Source organism: Ixodes scapularis, unplaced genomic scaffold, assembly GCF_016920785.2.
Source record: "Ixodes scapularis isolate PalLabHiFi unplaced genomic scaffold, ASM1692078v2 PGA_scaffold1__304_contigs__length_218370807, whole genome shotgun sequence".
In the NCBI taxonomy this organism is placed as follows: domain Eukaryota; kingdom Metazoa; phylum Arthropoda; class Arachnida; order Ixodida; family Ixodidae; genus Ixodes; species Ixodes scapularis.
Genome location: NW_024609846.1, coordinates 161,657,896 through 161,682,364, shown reverse-complemented (window position 1 = coordinate 161,682,364; position 24,469 = coordinate 161,657,896). Strand labels below are relative to the sequence as shown.

Here is a 24,469-nt window from a genome sequence, read left to right as displayed (position 1 = left end):
GTATTGGCTCAGCGCTAAGAACCTCCAGGCATTTCTCCCCGAGCTGCGCTTCCAAGTGTCTCTACTCCTCTCCACTCTATTGACTTTCCCCGTCGAGTCGGCCTGTGTCCACAAAGTATGGCGATTGACGGGCTGCGGCCAGGCATGTGTCGAATTTCCCGCTAAAATTAGGGGGTCAACTGAATTTATCTGTATGTCACGTGACGTCCATTTCCCCGCTAAATCTAGCGAGGAAACCGAATTTCTAAATAGGTCACGTGACACGTGGTCACGTTACACGTAGTCACGTGGCTTCGATTTCTCCGCTAAATATAAAGGGTAACTAAATTTGTCTATAAGTCGGTTGACATGACGTCATGTCACATCATTTTCCCCGCTAAATTTAGCGAAGAAACAGAATTGGCGTTGTGATCAAGTGACGCCAAGTTTCACGTTTAATTTAGCAGGTAAACTGAATTTCTGTATAGGTCGCGTGACTCAAAGTCATGTGACCTCCTATTTTCCGCTGAATTGAACGGGGAAACTGAATTGGTGTTGAGGTCACGTGACGTCAATCTTGCCGCTAAACCTAGTGGTGAAACTTCAGTCACTGGCCGTCACGGGTCGCCCTTTTTGTAGGGCGCAATGAGGGGTGGCTGGTGCATCACTGAAACGCGTGGTAACCCTTTGATGCTCAGTGTTCGTCAAGAGCAACAACTCAAGAATGATTTAGTTTCTCACACGCAATGTCCACCCCAATACATTTGCGCGCTCGTTCACAATGGTGAGGATACCTGCACTTAGCAGGGAACAGTCGAATTGCATCTTCAAAACAGATCAGTTGTCCTTTAAAGCCAAAGCTGACCGGAATGTGAGGTATGATGACGTGCACCACTGACCTGGAAACTCTGAGAAGGAAAACAGGCGCAAATATTGCAAATCCACTAAGAAGTGTCTTTACTGTACAAAATGCAAAATGTACCTGTGCCTTCTCCCAGGTCATAACTGCTTTCGATCGCTGGGCGTAAAATAATTCTGCAAATGCCCAATGTCGCTCACAATCATCATTTTGAAAACATAATTACCCAAAAAGGTAATTTGTTTCTAAAACCAGATTTCTGTTATTCTGCATTTTGTAAAACCACGTCAGGAGTTCTAGGCCTCCTGTATTTCAAGTGAAGTTTTGGGCATGAAAAGTTTACCTTCATCTTAATCTGTAGTCCGGTGGAATGAGTGATTACTTAGGGCAACAATATAGGCGAGAAAATTTAATCGTTCGAGTTATACTGCGTCAATAAAACGCACAAAAGTGCCGATGTCGTCCTTGCTGTGACTGTGCCGCACACTGCTTATACAGCGTGACGTCGGTGCATTAAAACGGGGTCGTGTAAAGTGAAGGTCACAAACAGCCTCATATAATCAGTAGCTGGTTCGTCTAAATAGGTGTGATCATCTCGTGACAAAGGGTTCTGATGGACATCAGATTGGCAAGCGTTGACATTTGTACCCCGCCAAGCATAGCAACTTTGACCCCTCATTCTGCAATTCGACCGAAGCACAAATATGTACGAATGTCTGTTCCCACCGTCCTGAGAGCCATGCCCCTATGATGTTACACTGACGCTTACATGAGGAAAATCGAAGAGAGGGGGCGCCATGACGTACGCGCAAGGCAGACTGGACTCGGTGGCCTCCCCGAATCATCCGTGCATTCCCCGATATCGTGTAATCTGGCGGTCGACCGCGCGGTAATTTATACTCCGGGCAAAATGTCCGCTCGCGCTTTCAGCTCAAAGCTGAGGTTCACGGGCCTCGCTTTTTCCGCTTTCTTGCCGGCTCGTGTCCACGGCAATTTTTGCCGCGTTACGAGCCAAAATGCTCCTCCTGGGCTCGCTCGAGCGCATCCCGGAGCACTGTCCGATTTATGTCAGCTAATAACACCGTTAATCATTTTCGGCGCCTCTGATTGGCCGGTGAAAGGACTCCTCCATGACTGGAGAGAGAGGACTACGGGCTCTCGCCGTCCACCTCCGCTCTCTTGCTCCTGCTTCGGTAGAATTTCTGTCTTGAGCGGGTTAAGTGGCGTTTATTTCAGTTTTTGACCAAGATGGCCTTTATCGGACGGTTAATGATGCTAAGACTATGCATCAGGTGCTGCAGTAAACACTTGGCATTATCCATTTATAGTCAGTTCTTGAAGGTGGATGAAGGTGACTGGTTTTATTTATTTCATTTTCACCTCGCCGCGGCTGCTAATTTCGTATACAATTTACACTGCAAAAAAAAAAAAAAAAACCGTCAAGCTAGTTTTTGTTGTACGCACCCCCGAAACCGGCGTCATTAAATAGTTTAAGATATCTGTCATTGTTTTAAGTGCATAATGAAGAAACATCCCTCGAGATGGTTTCAAATTTCCCAGATACTTAAACTGGAGTGAAACAATATTGACAGTACGCATTACGCTTGTGATAGAGCAACCACAAAGAAGGCGAAATAATCATTGCTGGCGATAAGTTTACGTAATGTCTGTCCAACCAACTCTGTCACAGAGAATTGGAGGTATTAAATTGACGTGCATCCTGTGATGCATTAACAGAGGACACAAATTCTGCCCATTTAATCTATTACTCGTCCATAAGCTTATGACGGGCTTTACCTTCTCGCTATCCTGAACTCTGTTAATCCAAAAAGCCATGTTTTAAAATTCAAGTCTTTTGGTTTTTATCACATCCGGCTAGGCATAAAAGTAAAATGCACATGTATATAATGAATATAAAGTATAGTAGTTGAAATGCCTAATAAACGCCGGGCATGGCTCATTGTGTTCGCATTTCTTGCTTCGGGCGTCGAGTGTTTAGGAAACCACGGCATCAATGTTGTTATAATTCCTCGAACGTTTCATAAATAAATATTGAGAGGAATATAACACGCATCTTATAATTTTAAAGTATTCTTAGAAGGACGACTTAGGAGGACGACAAGAAACAGGACCGGACAATGGCAGAACGGTGAGATGGAGGCCGTGCTCCTTCGGGCGTTGGTCGTGAGCTCCACTTTGCTATCGTCGTCTCATTGAACATCCTCATAGTATCTTAAAATAGTTGTTGGCATCTTGCCATCCGGAGAAAGAGGCATCAAATTGGCCTGCCCTTCATCTTATTTTGTCATCAGCCATCGCGTTCAAACTTATGCGATAAAAACCAAAGAAAAAGTATAACAGTGCCCATTAAAATACACCGTGTCTGCATTGCTAAGGCTATGCGAATCCCAACAATAATGTTTCTTAAATGAATGCTTCAATATTGTTTCGCCAATATTTGAAATATTTATATCAGCCTCCACGTTAGGTCAACAAATATACGATCCCACTGTGTCTATCGAAATGCTTGCGAGAAAAAAGAAAAAACGGCGGGATTGGCGTGTAGGGGCAAGATGTCTGCCGTAAAGGGGTTGTTAAGTGTATGAAAACATGAAAAAAAACACTAAAGTTATGCATCTTTACGTGCGCACCACTTATGACCCACGGAAACGCTGCACTTCAAACTGTGCTGCGACTCATCAAGTACACGTAGCAGAGCGCGTTGGATTGCCTACAGTCCACAAAGAAAGGATAAAACACTGAAATATACGAGGGACAGACAGCGTTTTTCAACACGCAACGACATTTGTATGATTCCCATCACACTGCGAAGAGGCACTTTGGTCACAGAGAAAATTAAAGGAAGACGAAAATACCAGAGAAATACAATAGAAAAAGATAAAAGTAACCATAACTGAATTTAACTTCCTGAAAGGCAAGAAGAAAATCGGAGGACACTTTTTGTATGACAATTCTGGCGCTAGGCATTCCAACTCTGGTGTCGATAACGACAACGAGGGCTCTGAAATATTTGCTGTGGCATTCTTGGTCTTAAATGCTTCAATTATTTCTCGCTTATAGTTGTTCTTGTGTGAGCCAAGCACCGTAGCGTTTTCATAGCTAGGGGTGCGATCTTGGCAGGTGCGGGCGTACACAACACTTGGATGTTAAAAGTCGGATGACGCCTTGTTCACTTCGAGAAAGTGTTCCCTAAGTTGAACGTTCAGGCATCGTCCTGTCTGGCCGATGTATTGGCTGTCACAACTGAGCGGAATAGAATAAATTGACTTTTCTTGGCATTTAGCGTATTTGTTGTATATTTAAGTAGTATTTTCGTCTTCCCTTAATTTTCTCTGCGACCAAAGTGGTTCTTCGCGGTGTGATGGGCATCATATAAATGTCGTTGCTCGTTGAAAGAATTGTGAGTGTCTGTCCCTCGTATATTTTTAGTGTTTTTGTTCTTTCTGTATCAACTATCATCAGGTACAGAGAAAATCAAACTCAGTTGAAGCACACCCCTGCTCGTTTTCTTTCTTTTCTTTTTCTTTTTTTGAGGAGCGCGAGCGTAGCAGCAATCCGTACGACTGATTGAGCATTGCGGCGCCGGGACCATTGCAGCGTGCGCTGGCAACACAATAGCTATTAGAGCGCAGCTCTTAGGGGCCCGTTCCCGGCTTGAGCGGCGTCGCCGTCGCCGTCGCCGTCGGCGTAACCAAGGTCATCCTAAGGTCACTTGACCTCCAAGGTCATCCCAAGGTCACGTGACCCCAAGGTCACCCCAAGGTCACGTGACCCCAAGGTCACGTGACTCCTAAGGTCACGTGACTCTCCAAGGTCACGTGACCCCTCCCCCAGGGTCACGTGACCCCCAAGGTCACGTGACACCCAAAGTCACGTGGCTCCCCAAGTCACGTGACCCCCGGGGTCACGTGACCCCCGATGACGTCGTCAGTGACGTCACTGATGACGTCACCGGCATCCGCATCGTCAGCGTCATCATCAATGATGACGTCATCAGTGACGTCACCGGCATCAGCATCGTCATTGTCATCATCGCTGATGACGTCACCGGCATCCGCATCGTCATCGTCATCATCACCATCCGCATCGTCATCGTCATCATCGCTGATGACGTCATCAGTTACGTCACTGATGACGTCACATGCATCCGCATCGTCATCATCACTGATGACGTCACCGGCATCCGCATCGTCATCGTCATCATCACCATCCACATCGTCATCGTCATCATCGCTGATGACGTCATCAGTGACGTCACTGATGACGTCACCGGCATCCGCATCGTCATTGTCATCATCAATGATGACGTCATCAATGACGTCACTGATGACGTCACCGGCATCCGCATCGTCATCGTCATCATCACCATCCGCATCGTCATCATCGCTAATGACGTCATCAGTGACGTCACTGATGACGTCACCGGCATCCGCATTGTCATCGTCATCATCACTGATGACGTCACCGGCATCGTCATTGTCATCATCACTGATGACGTCATCAGTGACGTCACTGATGACGTCATCGGTATCCGCATCGTCATCGTTACTGATGACGTCATCGGCATCGTCATCGTCACGTGACCCCCTAGGTCACGTGACCCCCACCCAAGGTCACTTGACCCCCCCCCCCCAGTACCCTTCCCTCCTCCTCCTCAAGAGCTGCGCTCTAATTCGGCGTTACAGGGAGTTGTAAACGGCTTTCACTTTTTTAGCCTGTCTTTAAAAAACAAAACGTAACAAACACACGAAAAAAATTGTTTTGGGTTTTTTTGCGGGAGTTATTTAACGTGATACACCATTTCGGAGTTGTCGCGCTCCCTCTGTTGCCGAACAAAGTATATTTCCTCACTAGCAACTGTCGGGAGAAGGAAGCAAAATCGATTAATAGATAAAGAGTGAGGACACACGTCTAACCTTCCGTTCCTGTATAATACATGTATCCCGCAGTTGTAATAAATCTCTGTGTATCGTCAAACTTCCAACCGAGGACGACAATTACGTCAATACTGTAACACCCTCCGCTCACTAATAGAACCTTTCCCTGACCAATAGCGAGCGCTCGCAGCTTTAACACTCGGAGCATCTGGTCCAGGTGGTGAAGAGGCCGAGCGACGGCTCTCAGGTGCACACAATTCAGAAGACGGAGTCGCTCTACTCGCTGGAATTTCCGCCGTGCGGCCGCCGCCGTCGCTGCTACGACGCTGTTCTGGCTAATCTTTCTACCACCGCCACCTTCTGATTTTTCACTAGCCCCACATAAAGCAAGAAAGCTGTCGAGCAGAACGATCGCGCCTCATATTTACTGCCTTAGCTTACAAGACAATCGATCGACATACCCTTCCCGCGGAATAATAAGCATTTCCCGAAGTAAGAGTGACCTCTTACACATAATAATAATAATAATAATCTTTATTTGGACTTCTTGAGTCTCAGGTGGAGGGGCAAAAGGTAAACAGATTTACCTGACGAGGCCCCACCACCCTGTACATTGCTCAGCAGAGAATCAGAGCAGACTAGAAATGAACACAAGTAAAAACGACAATAAATCTTATCAAAAAATGTGTCACTGTGCGAAACGAAAAACGAAACAATCCTTCTACAAAAAAAAGAATTATTAAAGTACAAACTGGCAGGGGAGCAATGAGCTTTTAAGCGAATTAACACAAATAACGGTGATCAGAGCCGATTATACGCTGTTCAACCCAATGAATAACCAAAACGCAATTTCCTATTGCAAAATATAACGTTTCATGTTGCCTTTGAAGGCAATAAGGGAAGTAGCATTCCTCATTAATTCAAAAACACTTGGATGGTCGTTCAAAAGCTGTGGTATTCTATACACTAGAGCTTGGGAGCCATAATTCGTCCGTATTTTGGGCTTTGTGTATATTTCATTTCTTAAATTATATTGTGTTGTTTTAGGGTGGTAGATGTCACAAAAATCATTTTGGTCACTGCTGTATTCGCGGTATATTATCATCGCTAGCTTTAAAAGAAAGAGCTGATGGATATTTAAAATTCTATATTTGACAAAATATGGGGCTGAATGATCGGTATAGTGAAGGTTTTCGATGCAACGAACAGCTTTTTTTGGTAGGCCGAATAGTCTGTCTAGATTTGTTTTTGTTGTAGTTCCCCAAACTAGTAAGCAATAATGTAAATGAGATTGCACAAGACTGTAGTAGAGTTGGCACTTAAGCCAACAGGGAAGGAGATGTTTAAGTTTATACAAGATTCCAATAGATCTGGATACGCTAGAGCGAATATGATTGATGTGGTCTGTCCAGCTTAAGGTTTCTTCGAACCAGACACCTAAAAATTTTAGGGAGGACACTCTTTCTAATTCTGAGTTTCTAAATTGTACCGAGAAGTTACTACAGAGTTGCTTATGCACAGGCTTGAAAATAACATATTTTGTTTTGTTAATATTCAATTCTATTTGACTAGACTCTAGCCACAGCGCAAGTTCGCGTAACCAAATGTTTGATAAGCCTTCTATTACACTAAGATCCTTATCAGTAAAAAACACATTGGTGTCGTCTGCATAAAGTATAATATCTGGAGTTTGCGGAATGTTTACTATATCATTTATGTACAACAGAAAAAGTAATGGCCACAGAATTGACCCCTGAGGTACACCGTAATTTATTTTCATTAGTTGCGATTCATACTCATTGATTTTTACATATTGTGATCGTCGAGATAAATAGCTATGAATTAGGTTCCAAGTTATCCCCCTTATGCCATAGTGCGTCAGCTTTTTTAGAAGAATGTCATGTTTAATCGAATCAAATGCCTTGCGAAAATCCAAAAAAATTCCTACTGTATATAATTGATTTTCAAAACTATTAATTAGCTTATCTTTTATATATAGCAAGGCTTTTTCCGTAGATTTGTTTTTCTGGAAGCCATACTGTTGCTTTAGAATTATGTTATTTTTTTCAAGGTAACTAGAAAGCCTAACGTTGATTACCTGCTCTAGAATTTTTGAGAATAAAGGTAGCACAGAAATTGGCCTATAGTTATTTATATTATTGCGTGGACCACCTTTATGTATAATGCAAACTCTGGCAAGTTTCATTTTTTCCGGAAATATACCACTCAATAACGATGTGTTACAGATATGTTCTAGAGGGGAGCTTATGAAGTGCGTAATTGCCTTAATCGGAGCCGCTTTTATATCATCTGATCCGGCCGCTGTGTTATTACTTAAATTCTGGAGGAGCCTCGTTATCTCCGCCTCCGTCACAGGGCAGAGGAAAACTGAATTTGTAGTTGCAGCTGGCAACATATAAGGCTCAAAGCTACTACTTGATACGGATGTAGTGGGGCAGGCGCCGCAACTTAAGAAGTGAGCGTTAAACTTGTTAGCAAGGAAGGAATTCGAATATAAGATACCATCAATTACCAGTTCATTTGGAAGTATATTGTGGGGCTGGGAGGTAAGACACCTCACCGTGTTCCATACTTTTTTGGGATCATTATAAACGGACGCGAATTTATCGCCGTAATACTGCTTGCGTGCTTTCTTAATGTCTGCGTTTAGCTTATTCCTTATCTTTTTATATTCGCGTAACACTGACTCATCTCTTGTATTGATAAAAGTAGCATAAAGTTTATCTCGCCGTTTTATTCTTCTATACATATCATGAGTGATCCATGGTTTTCTTTTTTTGTGTTTTCTAACATTTCGCAAAGGAAACGCTTCGTCATAACATTCTTTAATCCCAGTTATGAAAATGTCGTAGCAAATACTTGGATCCCTTTGACTGTATAAGTCATCCCAATTAATCTTTGATACAAGGTCATAGAACTTGGTTATATTGGCAGCATTGATACTCCTACAAGTTGTGATAGCTACAGAGTGCTTTGTGTCTATTCGTTTTCGTTGAGAAGGAAGAATGCAAAACCCCTTACACATCTTGATTGCAACTCCGGCAATTTGAGGGGAATGTTTACACCTAGTAAACGCGATGTATCGCCTCGCCGACCTTCGGAACGCTCATAACAAAGCTTGTAGCATCATCGCATCTATCTGATATTCACGTAACTTTCTATCACTAAGTGCTGCTGGCGCAATTGTTTCGTGGCTGCCACGACGTCTCTAACGAAAATATAGAAACTGAAATTTTGCGAGCGACCACGAAACAAACTGCTTCAAAATAATCCAGTGAAAACAGCTTCTCTGCAACCCTCGATGAACTCCGCCACTTTTCCACGGATCAGTTGGAGCCGCCCAGAGAGCGCTCACCGGCTCCAGGTCTTCCAGTTGGCAGTTGCACATGCATGTTAGATCGCTCGCATCGCGCGAGGGGCAGAGAAATGCGCTCGGCAAGGGCGCGCCGAGTGTTAGGTATTTTCCAGGGAAATGGACTATGAGGTGGACTCGTCGCCACGTGACCAAGTGGTTCCGTTAAACTATGCCAGGCTAGCGTTCCGCGAAAAAAATGCATGGTGACGCGTTTCAATTTAGTATGATTCTGACTGTACGTTCGCTTCCATAACAAGTGGAGTAATATTTTGCTTTTCTCTCTAGAAGGGCGCTTGAAAGTTTGCAGGTCTGAATATGCGATACACTATAGTGAAATATAGCGCCCAATTGATTCAGACATAGGACGTGGCAATAAAGATCAGGTTTGTGAAACTTCTATGCACGTATGGAGATATGTCGCGACATTGTGCTGTGGTAGACTGTAGCCGTAGAGTGTCGATTCTCGAGAAATGCCATTCTGCCGATTTTAAGAAAGAACTCCTCAGAATAGACCGCCTTACTCGTGTGTCATAGGGAGGAAAACAAGTTATGGCTTGACCGGCTATCATCACCAAATATGTCTGCTCTTTTGCCTCGTTCCACCACAATAACAGCCACAGTTAGGACGCGGGGGAGAGGTATCGAAGCTAATAGCCGAAGCAGCCGTGGTCTTTGCGAGGTCGGAAATTTCACAAGAGCAAAGATATTCCAAAGGTGATACATTTCCTTTCATGGCCGCCTTGGGGGGCCTGGCCAAGGTTTTGAGCAAATGTATAAAAATTCCTCCAATATACAAGCATGCTCTTTTGTGAATGAATTATTTCTTATTACGTTATATGCATATCAAAATTGGTTCAGCATACTTCAATTTCTATTACAAACTGCATTAAAGCCAATCAGCGCCAAGCAGCTGGAATAATTCTAAAATACATTGCAACCATCCCAGCAAGCATAGTACTGTGGGTGAGTTCGGAGCTATACTGTGTGTTTGTATGTTTAAAACTGGAGCTTTCTGGCATAATATATTTTTCTTTCGCAGTATTAAATATGAACAGTTCTTCCGCACTCTTATAAAAAAAATAGAAGTGCAGTAAACAAGCCCGTGCAATGTTTTGAAGAGTTAAGAAATCTTACCATATACTTTTCGTTTATATGCGCCATAGTCGGCTATTGAGCAGGCTTAGCCGCGGTGCGATGTGCCACTGCATTTGTTTACAATTGAACTTTTGTTTTAATTGTCCTTCGACTATACACCTTTCCATAAAAAGACTCGACCCCAAAGAGAAGAGAATGTTCCCCGTACATGCTCACTGGGTTTGAGGTTGGTATCTCCCTGGCGTCCCTGCTTACCCTAACCGTGATATCGATCACGGGGCCTCCGACGAAAGCACCCCGTTTTTCTCTTCATGTATGCACGGCAGGAAGTGTCGTCTGCTACTTCCAGGGCAGAACCGGTTATAAAAGCAGAATCAATATCCTTCGACTGCTTTGGGCACGGCGACTCCATCCGTGTAATGCCGCTGAAAAGTCCGCGTATTCATTTTGTGCAGATAATGGGCAAGAACCTTTCCAATTCGTACAAAAGCATCAAAGTGTGTGTCTTTGAGTTGCCGTGCCCTCGGTTTTTACCGTAACTATGGCAATTTTCATGTGCTTGACATAATATGGTAAGCCTGTTGTTATTATGAAGCGGTGATGTTGAAACTCACCCGGGACTCACCCTTGAAGCTCTAATGGGACAAAATGAGGCCATTGTAATAAATGAAAAGAATATAAAAGACAAGACGGCAAGTTACTTAGTGATTGCAAAGGCTAACTCCTGTACGACATCAAATGTAGAATGAGTAGATGAATTATCATTTATGACACCTTCAGTAGAAGCCTGCCAGAAAAAGATCGTGCCTTCAAAAAGATTGTTCGTTTCCTTCTTGAGAAAGTGAACAATCTGGATAATGGAAGCAGACGTACCAACTTACTAGTTTATGGAATTAAGAATGAGGAAAGTTGAAAACAAGGACTGGCTGAATGCGTGTGTCAGAAGTTATGTTTTGAAGACATTCTCGGAGTTTAAATTTCTGGAATCGAAAGAGTATGCGGTCTAGGTTGCAAGACCACTAAGAAAACAAGAATATCTGTCTTGGAGCATCTCTGCAAAACAGATAAGAGTACAATCCTCAGTAATTGCAAACGCTTAAAAGATTCCGGATTAAGCATTTTCGAAGTCTTTTCGACATATGTACAGCATATAAGAAAACTATTTTGGGACAGCGTGAAGGAATTAAAAAATAAAATAGACAAAGTTGTTTTCTGGTTTGACAAAATTAAACTAAATCGGCAGGTGTTAATATGGGACGATTCTGCTATTGAAAAAGTTTCACTAAACCCCACTACAGATCAAAAACAAACCTCACAATCTGCGAGAGAAAATAAACCAAAATACCTTGAGCATAATTAATAAAAAAAAAACTAATTGGAAAGCATTGTTCTTGCTTTCAATCTAAATCTTTAGATGATAACTGAAACCTGGCTACGCGATCGTAAAAATTATTTCGAAATCGCCCCGTCAACGCATAAAATTCTCCGTAAGTATTGTCCTTGAAAGATGGAGGGATGCTATAATTATAAAAGGAGGCATTGAATTTTGTAGGCTGCGAACAGCTACCACCAAGGACGTATATATATTTTATGACACTATCATTTTAACCTTCTCTATTCTGGTGGGAGTGTTGTATATGCCACCATGTGCTGACATCGAGGTTTTTAATGACCTGTACGATTTTTTTTTGAATGCACAGGCAAAAGCATGTAAAAGAACAAAATCTCGGCAGGAGATTTTGATCTTCCAAGTATTGACTGGGAATAAAAAAACGTATTGTCAGGGTGCCGCCAATTACCTTTGGAAATACATTGCGTTTTCCAACATCCTGGTCCTGATGTTACATTGCAGTCTCATGCGAGTTACTGAAACTACCAGCTCACTTTTTGACAACTCATTTGTTTCCACTGATCTGCATAATGATGATAACCACTGTGAACTTGTAGACGGCATTTCAGATCACCGCTTAATTGTATTCGACTCTCCGAGTTTCGTTGCAAATCACTCATCTAAGACGGTAAGCTTCAGCTGCCACAGGAATACAGCTTCACGATGAAAAGAGAAAAATGCGTCTGTCTTCAAGGGAAGGTCGAGTACCTCGGGCAAGTTGTTTCCGCCAACGGCTTCACGCCTTCCACGAAAAAGGTATCGGCTATTTTAAATATGCCTGAGCCGAAGAAGATCAGCCAATTGAGATCTCTGCTAAGCATGGTGCAGCATTACATGAAGTTTCTTCTGCACCTGGCTTACAAATGCACGCCGCTAAACAAGCTACTGAGAAAAAACGCCACCTGTCAACAGAGCTTGGAGTTCGTAGATGTGTATTAAACATAAAACAACAACTAACGGCTAAGGAGGCCCTAGTCCACTTCAACCCTGCTTTGCCGATTTACCTCGTGGCAGACACACCGTCTGCAGGCGTGAGCGCTGTGATATACTAAAAGATCAACGGCAAGGAACGTCCGAGAGCACATTATTCTAATACACTGAATTCATCAGAATGTGCTGATGCACGAATAGACAGGGAAGCACTTGCCATTGCTCTTGAAGTTTGAAAGCTTAACCAGCATCTTTAGGGACGGAAGTGTACTTTACACTGACCACAAGCCTTTGAAAAGAATCTCTGGCCACATGAAACGTATCCATGTAACATTAGCGAAAGTACTCCAAAGTTGGGCACTCATTCTCGTGAACTGCAGCTACATCTCTGAGCACGTGCCAAAGGCAAAGTATGGGAACGCGGATGAACTCACGCGTTTAGCAGAAGGCCCCGACGAAGACCCCGAAAAAGAATGGCAAGCAGTTTTTTCCATATCCTGTTATCTATAACAAATCTTCGCACTTCACACCCAAAGTTTGTCGAAGCTAACGGTGAAGGCAAGAGACATCGCCATAGAAATAGAGTCAGACACTGTCCTCTCCTATGTACAGCGGTACATCAGTCAAGGCACGCCAGCAAATGTGACGGACGCAGACTTCACTCTGTTCCACAGACATAGATCGGAATTAACCATGCTGAATGGTTGCATTCATGATGATTCGCGAGCCGTAGTTCCTCGGAAGTTCCAGCACAAAGAAAGAAGACTGCTTCATGAAGGGCACGTGGTAAAAACAGAAATAAAGATGCTGACACAGTCCTATGTCTGGTGGCCATGTATCGACAGAGACATTGAGCGGACGAGGCAGCAATGCGAGCGTTGCAGCATCGTTTCCAACAACAAGCCTCAAGTTTCAGTTCATCGCTGGGAAGCTCCAAAACGACCAGGGCAGAGACTTCCCGCTGACATTCCAGAGTAAAATCAATAGATATATCTCATGCGTTCAGCAAATGGCTTGAGTTTATGGCGATAAGGTACACAAAAGCAGCCGATACCTTCGACGCTTTTTAGGAGATTGTTTCTCGTCATGGCCTGCCAGAACAACTTGTCACCAATAATCGGCGACCGTTCATCAGCTCGGAGTTCAAGGAATTCATGAACAGCAGCGGAATTGCTCATATATTCACCCGCCGTATCGCCTTAAGTAGAACGGACAGGTCGATAATTTTGCAACGACACTGAAGACTACTTTTCGACGTTCCACTGAAATAGATGGGAAGACAGCCATCCCAGATTTTTTGCTTAAGTACCGGATCACTCTCTACACGTCGACCCGAGAAGCTCTCTGTTAACGGCTCGTCAGCAGGCCCTACCAAAGGGTTCTAGACTTACTGAAGCCTCCCAAGATACGGTCACAAGCCAACACAGCTAAGGAAGTCGTGGGAACCACTACATTCATGGTCAAGCAGAAAGTACGGGTAAAGCATCCTCTCCACAAACAACACTGGATCGAGATGTTGTCACAATAAGTTTCGGCAACGTCATCTACGAAATGTCCGATGAATATAACAAAAACCGTCGAGTCCAGGCAGATCACCTGAAACTAAGGTTGACATCCGATGATCCCGACACTTCAATGTTCTTAAAGAGAAGATAGGGCACTTCTGCATTAGAGAAAAAAACACTTAAATTGCATTCATTTTACCTTTAGAATAACAGATATCACAATCATGTTTCAATGAGACGCGCCGGAGAGCCATAAGAGCAGTTTAAAGATAGGGCTGAAGCCCCGCCTCCCTAGCGTTGGGCAGCCTAAAGATCCGTAGATGACGTCACCTACAGCGACTGTCTTTCGCGTTTTCTCGGGTGTAACAGTACTTGCGCAGCAAATGGCTTGAATATTCAGGTTCACGGGGTAAAAATACACTAGAATTCACGTCTAATTAATTTTTTTCAAGAATCTCCGTAACTTCTCTTTAATAGATACGCCAGGGCGTTCTCAGCTTGCATGTCGGCAGGAGGCCACAGCCATGCAAGCTCCTGTGGGTTTCCTTTTGCAGCCTGATACAAGTAGGAGACATCCGACTCGCAGCCGCATCGAGCCTGAACGTTACAGGCTTTCCTAAGGGAGAAGGAAATGTGGTGACTGAAAAAGTCGATCGTTGTCTTCTTCGGCACGGCACGAGCTCGGACGTGATAGCTCGTGACTTCCATTCTCTCGACGAGCTAGAAACCTGGCAGCTGGTCATGTCTCTTCGACCTGCTGTCTAGGAATAAAACAGTAGCAGCCCCCTAGACTAGGGTCTATACTGCAAAGTGCTTTTACTATGTTTGGCCAAAGCGTGCTGCGACTGACAGCGGAGGAGTTGCGTTGCGGAAAGGCATGTTCAAGGAGGTTTGCCCGAGCCATTGTGCATTGTACAATGCTTTAATATTTGTTTTTTTTTTTTCTTTCAGAGGAATTGATGTGGAAGACGTGTGTGAGGAGATGGGTGATTTGGTGGAACGATTGTGCAAGATGTTGCATGTTTGCTGGAACCTTTTTTTTTCGGATGGCGGCGCCCGTGCCCGCGCCTGTGGTGGAAGAAGGGAAAGCACGTATGCGAGCTACCTGTAAAGGCGTGCGAAGCACACGAAAACAGAGTTTGGGCGACGGCAGTGGGGGGCGAGGGAGTGTCTCCACAACGCGACCACGTGGGGATTTTGCAACGGCGGCCGCCGGAGGAGTGCGGGAGTGGAGAGAGCGTCGCCCGCTGGAAGGACACGTAGGTATAGCAGGAAGAATGGGAAGGCGGAGAGGTGCTCTCACGTGATCGCGTAGGTTTTTGGAGCAGCGGCGGCCTAGAAAAGGGAGGGGGGGGAGTAAGAAAGAGCTCCCTAGTTGGTGTGTACATGAGGAACGACGGGGAGAGATGGAGAAGCGCGTCTCCTGTAGAGTGGGGTTTTGCGTTCGTACATGAGCCTTTTTGTCTGGGAAGGGGCACTAAGAGCTGCCGCACTAGTATAGTACACAACTCAGCTCTCATCCCTTTCGAGAAGTACATGCAATTCAATTTAAGCAGGCAAACAAGTAATAAGCATGCACACTTTATTGCAGTTCCCTACTGTAGGGCGAAATGCCTACGAGTTTTTTTGTTTCCACACCTACAATTCATGATTGGAACAGTTCCACAGAGAGTGATAGAAATGCATCTACAGTGGCATGATTTGCAACTGTGATTCAATAACCTTTTCCACTATGAATATATATATATATATCTATCTCTCTCTCTCTCTCTCTCTCTCTCTCTCTCTCTATATATATATATATATATATATATATATATATATATATATATATATATATATATATATATATATATATATATATATATATATATGTATATATCCTATGTTTTTTGATGCACTGCTTGCAGTGTTGTAAAACGTTTTGCTGTTTTGCTTTTCTTTTTTTTGCCTACACTTTTGTATGTATGCGATATTTCTAAATAAATAGAAAAATCGAGTGGGCTCCGGTTCAGCTATCTGCAGCCAACGTAGGCGCAACTTGAAACACTGCTAGCGGCCAAAACAAAATCACGTTTTTGTTTATTTATTTTTTTGCGTTTTAGGGTTTATATGCAATCTTGAGGCCATTGAGAAACTATTTTTGTCGAGTGCGCACGCGACAAAAATAATGCTACAGGAATGTTTATCTTATTTAACGCTAACTTTTTACGCAGCCGTCAGCTCAGCTGAATCCATCGACACAGTTCTGAACTGTCGAAATGCCTGACAACAGAAGATTGTCGAAAGGGATAAGTATGGGCCGCATACAGATAACGTGTTTGCCGATGTATCCGACAGGCGTTGAACACAAAGCCCAGCAAGTTTCAACATTCGATTTATTCAGGGTGTATAATTTATATAAACTCGAACAAATTAACAAAGGGGTCGAATGTTCAAGTGACTGCTGTCTTCACCCTATATGGTGTGTACATGAGGAACGACGGGGAGAGTGGACACTAACTATTTTCTGTTCATTAACTTTTTCATCATTGGTTTTATAGGTCACATTGCAAATGTAGTCTTGACGACAACTAATACAAAAGGGCGAACTAATCTAAAAAAATTCAAGAAATGTAATAGTGTTTTTTAATGTTAATTTTTTTTTTTAATTTTTACGTTTGTAGTTCGATTTAAAACTTCTACGCAAAAAAGCGTAGCAAGCTGTGGCCACAATGATGCTTAGGAAGGGTGGCATAGTCGTTTCAATCATGTCGTCACTATCTTGGCAGCCTGTCTTTGGTAAGTCTTTGGAGGATGCGCAAACGACCGTAGTGACGGCGTGACTGAAACGACTATATCGCTCTTCTGAGGGTCATGGTGGGAAGGGACTCTGGCGCATTTGGTTTGCGACTAATTTTAAAATCGGCCTACAAAGCGTAAACTTAGCACTTAAAACATAATTACTACCTAAATTACTATCGCAAAGACCACTACCTTTTATTTAATTATTTCAATTCGCGAGTGCTCTAATTATAATTGCTGTCAATACTTCAATTTCAACATGAGCCCCAAGACACACACAAAAAAGTCAATGAGTGCGTTTTTCTTAAATAGTCATCTTATCATGACGATTATTCCCTTATCTAAAATCCGACAAACCTGATAAATTCATTCTGGTGACGATACTCGCCTAACTGGCATTTCAGTTTTTAACATGTTTGGATTAAGTCAAACACCCTGCATAATGTAAGTACCACACAATGGCGCGTTATACAAACGGGGTTTATATTAAAAAAGGTATATATATATATATATATATATATATACCCTACTGAAAAAAAGTATATGAATCTATATAAGAACTGATATGAAATATCTAAAAACTGATATGCGACATATGAAACTGATATGAAATATCCAAAAACTGATATGCGATATAAGAACTGATATGAAATACCCAAAAACTGATATGCGACATATAAGAACTGATATGCAACATATGCCAACTGATATGAAATATCCAAAAACTGATATGCGATATAAGAACTGATATGAAATACCCAAAAACTGATATGTGACATATAAGAACTGATATGCAACATTTGCCAACTTATATGAATGTGTCCAATAAACATATAAGAAATAAATTCATATAAGTTTCTTTCAGTATACGACGTGCCGCGCGATAAAGCAAACACGTGACTTGGAACCGCAGTAGAGCGGCTTGATTTACTGGCTTTCAAATAATTAAGGCATGAGCGTTTACTTTTTATTAAGAGATTCGTCCCCTGAGCCGTTCTAAATACTCTCAGAGGTACGATCATTACTGAAAAAAAACCAACACGCTGAAAATATTATTTATTGCGTAGGTGGTCACCGAAAAACTCCGTACTTACAAAACGACCTGTATAAAAGGCGGAAACGCAGAGCTCCGAAGTAGTTATTGGGTGTGCTGTTGTATTCATGTTCGTTGTGCCGTGTATGTGTATGCACTCAATATATATGTTCAACTGATGCTAGTGGTATGCGTAATGTATCTACATGGTGGCGTGAGTAAATAAATATATTTTTGCAGCACATGAATTGGGCGGTACCTAGCGCCACCTAGCCTCGTGTAACTGATATGCGGCATAGGAAACTGATATGAAATAATAAGTTCTGATATGAAAAAGGTGTCCAATAAACATATCAGAAAAAAAATTCATATAATTTTTTTCAGTAGGGTATATATATATATATATATATATATATATATAAAATAACACAGCACATTTAGTGATCTATATCGTCCTAATTCACTTCACGACCATTGGATGGACTCCAAGATAAACCCGCTGCGGCAAACGTTTGCAGGGATCTTGCTTGTTGCACACAAAAAACAAAAGTGGTCAATAGGACTAATCTGCCTCGTACCCAGAGCCGATGACCTATTTTTGGTAAAGGTCGATGACTTCTTAGGAATTATCTCTGAGAAAAGTATTTCTCATTGTTCACGAAGCCGCGCATCGTGGGCCGATCTACGTTGTTCCCTTTGCACGAAATTCCACAGAGTGCCGAGCAGAAAGGCATGGATAGAAAGCACTCAGGCTACGAGTGCTGGTTGTTACACTAGAAGTTAGCGGAAAAGGGATGCATAGTACGAATAAAACAAATAAATTTACAAACTTCCTGCAAGCTTAGAAAGCACGAAATGCATAACACAGGTGAGAGCTTCGCTTGCCAGATTTCAGCATCCCAGAAAGTTGGCGGACACTTTCCAGCCCCTAGGGGTCGCGAGAGCTCCATGGCGACGACAGGTTTTCGGGAAGGTGATATCCACTCGTGGAAATGAAACCTGATTTCAAAGTTACGGTGTTAGAGAAGAATTAGATAAATGACGTGCTTCCCTAGTCTTTTATGTAATTCTTGTTTAAGACCAGGATATCCGCCCAGTTCACATTCTTTTTGAGTATAGAATTTTAGTCTGTATTTGCTGGGCGATTGAAGTGGTGTTGCTATTTGCTCGATTTAGGATGTCTGCAATTAGTAGTATGTAACGCTTACGTAGGACTGGACGGAGTAATCTCGATTTCTCCCACTTCTCGACATCAAAGTGACTCCACTGAAGTTGTATTGGACGTCTTAGACACTGGCTCAGGAGAACACAACTCTCAAGGAGGGCGGGAAATACCCTCGGTCGTTCATCGTACCTGGGTTAATTCCTCAACACATCAGCCAGGCTTAGCGGGAGCACGTAATCGCCTTCGGGACAATCCGCAGGTGTTGGCGCGTTTCGAGCGGATGACTTCTCGTCTGGCTCAGAAAAAGAATTAAGCCGGCCTTAGTTTGATCCGCGGAGCGCCAACGGAAATCCCACTCCGCTAAGCCGCCTTAACGGCTTTCTATTGATTCGGGGCCGTGCCCATTGGGGATGCATTAGCCCCTGGATTACTGACATTCCCCTTTCCGGAGTCGGCCCCCCGCGAGAGCCTTAGGCTTCATTCTCCATTTTATATGCCCTCCAGCACCGAAAACATTCGTCACTCCCACTGCACTAATAGGATGCGACAGCTCACTTGATTGACGAGTTTGTTGATGGTCCCTGCAATCTGTCTTTTATTTTTCTGTACATGAGAAATAGATAATTTTTTTACTTTGGGTAAACATGTTCACTACCGTTCAGATGCGAACATATTATGCGAGTTCAGCTGACACCGTGACTTTCCTTGGGATACCTATACTTTATTCGCGAACGTGAAATAAGAAAAAAAAATGAATACAGAGCACTAGTTTTCTGAGTTCTTAAAACTTACATTAAAAAATAATTTATATAAAAATGCACTAACGCCAACATAAACGCAGCCCTGGTTTATTATCGTAATAACTGTTTGACAATTTCATTCACCGCATCTTTAATGTCTAAACAAGTGTGCCTAATCCGCTATCTTTAAGGTCTTGTTTGATGTCGAATGGGAACGAAATTGACCGACTAGCTGTTTCTTTTCAAAACTATGAATTTTTCCTGCTGCAGATGTCATGTACACTGTTAAGTAAAATCGAAGTATTACTTATTTTTTATTTCAAATTTATATATTTCGAATATTTTTTTCTTAGCATACCGGCAGCAGCAAGGCAAGGGCATGCGGGGTCGAAATTTGCCCGCTATGAATAACAACAACACTTAAAAAAAAAGGGTCTACTTTTACTTTTGCAAATTATAACATTTTAAGGATTTTCTCTTCTAACAAATATTTTTGAAGGTCGACATAAATTAATGTAACCCGCTAACTTACTTGGACAGTCTCGGTATTTTGGCCCTAAACTGCAAAACAAGTGCCAGAGTTAGGCTTCTCTGTCTTGTTTTGTTTTCATCTGGCAATTTCGGGCCGCAATTCATGAGCAAGTGCTAGAATCCGGCTTCACTTCTGGACGTCTGGTTGTCGTGTGGCTTCTTTGATTAACTCATGGCACGTCGGCAATCATGTCAGGAACTAGAAAAAGAACTGACTTGTTTATTGGTCGAGTTAAGGTCATAAAACGTACATTGACGATAACTAACGCTTTGGGGAAAAACCTTATGCCACCAAAGCAAGGGCCCTAGAATCGGCAAACTTGGTCCAAGTTCGGCCTTTCTCGTGGGCGTTGCCAGGGGACTGGCAGCTTAGTATTAATATGAAAAGCGGTCCTTAATAACATAAGCGTGCTAACAATAAGTGTTACAGTTTGACTGTAAGATTGGCTGGCGTTTGTTTAATAAAATTACCGAACATAAGTTACACCTCAGTCGGGCCTAAACTTGAATTTGCAAGTTGGGAAGGCATGTAAGTAGCATCCTATTTGAGCAGGGTTCCAGATTTATACAACACATAGTTTACTTATGCGGTGCGACAAGATTCCCATTTTTCTGATTGCGCTCTGTCTATAAAAAGCAAAGGGTACATTCTGAAAAGCAATCTAAAATAGCAGAAAAACTTCGGCAACCTATCAAGTTTATATTGCCGCGCGCCAACTAGGCAGCGCGGCCGTAGCCTAACGGTTATCGCGCTTTCCTCCCACGCGAGGGTTCGATTCCTGGCCGCGGCTACGCATTTTTGTTTACACTGTAATGTGATGTTCTAGTAAATTCGAGAACCGTCTAGCTGATTCGAGGTTGGAATGTTCTACGCGTCGAGCCTTCTACATCGAGTGCTCCAGAAGCCAACGCGTGTACAAAAGCGGCTCCGCCTGGCAAGCAGGAGTCAATTTCGCCCCAGCGCTCGACTCTGCTGTCTCGCCGACTTCGACGCCCGCGACGCTCTGTATTATCTTTTGTACCCTTTTGTTTTTGGCACAAGTTCGCCACATTAAACGTTTATTTCTTCCTTTTTATTTCCTGTTATTTGGTCACCACCCGTGACATTTTGGCGGAGGTGCTGGGTGGTAAAAGTCCGTATTCCGGGTGCAGCCCTTGGGTGCGGCGACTTGATCGAGTCTCGATCTGGTCTTCGTTGGGTCCTCGGGAGTTTGGGGTTGGACTTGTACTGCGGGAACTCGGAGGGCTGCGCTGCACGGACATGCGGTACCCCGCACCTCCACCAGAATGTCACGGGTGGTGACCAAAAAAACAGGAAATAAAAAGGAAGAAATAAACGTTTAATGTGGCGAACTTGTGCCAAAAATAGAAGGGTACAAAAGATAATAACTGAGCGTCGCGGGCGTCGAAGTCGGCGAGACAGCAGAGTCGAGCGGTGGGGCGAAACTGACTCCTGCTTGCCAGGAGGAGCCGCTTTTGTACACGCGTTGGCTTCTGGAGCATTCGATGTAGAAGGCTCGACGCGTAGAACATTCCAACCTCGAATCAGCTAGACGGTTCTCGAATTTACTAGAACATCACAATACAGTGTAAACAAAAATGTGTAGCCGCGGCCAGGAATCGAACCCTGGCCATTCGCGTGGGAGGAAAGCGCGATAACCGTTAAGCTACGGCCTTTTTTTTTTTTTTTTTCTTTATTCAGCCGTTAGGCTACGGCCGCGCCGCCTACTTGGCGCGCGGCACTATGTCATAAATGTTATATTGCATTCCAAATCTAAACTTTAAGTTGTGAGTCCTACAGAAATATGAGCACGGGAAGCCTTCTAAAGTGAAACAATTTTTATGTTATTATTCAAACAGTATAATCACCCTCGGTGGCATGACAAGCACGCTTGAATGGTTTACCGTGCAAGCATGTGTCATAAAACATAGAGTTATTACAATGTACGCTAGAGGTTCAAATGGCGCTAGTGTACTGACGCGAATTGAAGCAGACAGCAACCAGTCGAAAATTGACTTCCGGTAATGCATTTCTATGGGCAAAAGTGAGTGCATTTTCTCCCTGCGCTCGATCATAAGGGAAAACATCCCATATAATTCGCACGTGTTAGATATCCTGTAACATTTCTCAGTCAGGCCGACTAAATAATTGGTCATTTACGGCGTTTTTCTTTCAAATTCATCGCATTAAAAACGGTGCTAAAACGGCTTCGTACGTGTATTTATGTGCACTGTCGGACAGTGTTAGCGCGAACACCACGTCGGCGCTTTTCAGTATGCGGGATATACGTGCCGAACGAACGAAGGACATCTGGAAATTAAGAAAGACGGCAAGAACTACGCAGTAACACTGGATCAGTAGCTACCCGTGCATGTACGATCGAAATAGATGGAAGGCCACCTAATCTATTCCGGTTTTAAACAAGTACTGCTTTATTCTTTCTGCTCTGATCGAGGATGTTAGTTCTACGTTCAAAATATCACCCGCGCGCTCGAAATCTTTGAGAACAAGTGTCCGATAAAAGCTGCCCGGCAGAGAAAATAAACCGAAGAGACACCTTTCATAGCCCACGGACTTTATTCTCTACGTTTTGAATGTTTTATCCGATCATGTACGACGGGGTCATTTTCATATAGTGACAGGACTGGCATATTAGCAATATATAAGCGTCACCGGAATGCTGGCGAGCCTTGAACACACTCAATATTCCTTTCGATTGTAAATTTTGCTTTGAATCGTCACTTGTTTTACACACCTGCTGCGGAACGCTCGTTTGGGACTGAAATGTAGCGAAGTTAAACATCGTTTACTGATGAAGAAAAATGCGCTAACTAAATTAATGACAGTTTTACAATGTTAATCAAGGTACGTACTATTCGGAACGACCCAAATTACCAAAGGGTTCCGTGCTATTTTCGGCGAAGAGACAAAATGCACGCACGTTTTCCCATAGGAGCACCGGAAACGTAGACTGGTTGCTGCATGCTTCAATTTGCGTCACGCACATAGACACTAGCGCCAGTTAAACCTCTAGCGTACATTATAATAAATCTATGTCATAAAAGAAATAAGAGCGTCAAAAATATTAAAGCAAGCATTTTTTACGATACTTCTTGACTTCCTAAAGCACAAGATTCCAATTAACCGGCGAAGAAAAAAAATTGCAATTAAAGCATCACCGAAATAATCTTAAGGTTAATCTATGAACTGCCCAGTCCCGATATACGTTAGGTCAGGGCGGAGGGGGACGGAAAGTCTCGTGAAGGTCGCTAACCTTCATCAGTTGTTGTTGTAGGCGTTTAAGTGAAATTGGGTGGGAGTAAAAGAGTACCCCTGCGGCCGATGCTGCCGGTGTCGTGGTTCACGTCGTTTGCTAGAGTTGCAGAGTCTACTGTGTTTAAGTAGAAGATTATTTAGCCAGAAATTTATAATATTAGCCTCTTGACATCCGCGGCCCTCACCAAGAAAATTGAAGCGGGTGAACCCACACTACCGAGAAAAGCATTTAATAACGGGAACATTGCTGTGTTCCTCGGTTACACTCGTTTAATACAGTCACGGCAGATATATTAGAATAGTTTGTTTCGCTTGTTTCAGTTGTCCTGCCAAGCATGCAGTTTGCGGATCGTAACTAGAAGAGGCGCTCTCTCCTCATCGGAACATAGTTGAACTGTTCAGACTCCGAAAAACTTACGCACACTATGGCACAGCAAAGGGAAACATTGGCTGGAGAGGCACTCAATAGCACGGTAATTTCTGATATCGCGCTAACTTTTCTTCATACTAAATATTTATATTACTGCTAAAGCTTGAAGTTAAAAAAAATGCACAGAATCTACGATTTCACAGCCCACAGTAGCAGTATTGTGTTATCTGGGCTGAACTTTATTGTTTTGTTGAATTCCCACGCTGATGAACCGATACACCCATTTTAAAGAAAAAAAAAACCGCATCTCCACGTGGTGAATGATGTTGATTTGGGCGAAGCTCTGGTGGTACTTGTCTGCGTAGACGCTGAGCCGCAGCATGCCGAGCCTTTCGTTCGTTTTCATCCATGTCACGCTGCGGTCAAATGCTCAAATGCGTATATTAGCGCCGAGATATTTCGGTGGCGCCCTCTAATGGTTTCCATCCGTGACGTCACGACTTGTATTTGCCTCGCCGTGACGTCACCAGTTGTTAC

At 43.2% G+C, this 24,469-nt stretch overlaps 1 protein-coding gene across 1 annotated transcript in view; it reads left to right on the top strand.

The window, feature by feature from the left end:
• LOC115330116 overlaps positions 1-24,469 on the top strand; it is an 82,060-nt gene that overhangs the window by 24,787 nt on the left and 32,804 nt on the right. The window lies entirely within an intron of this gene.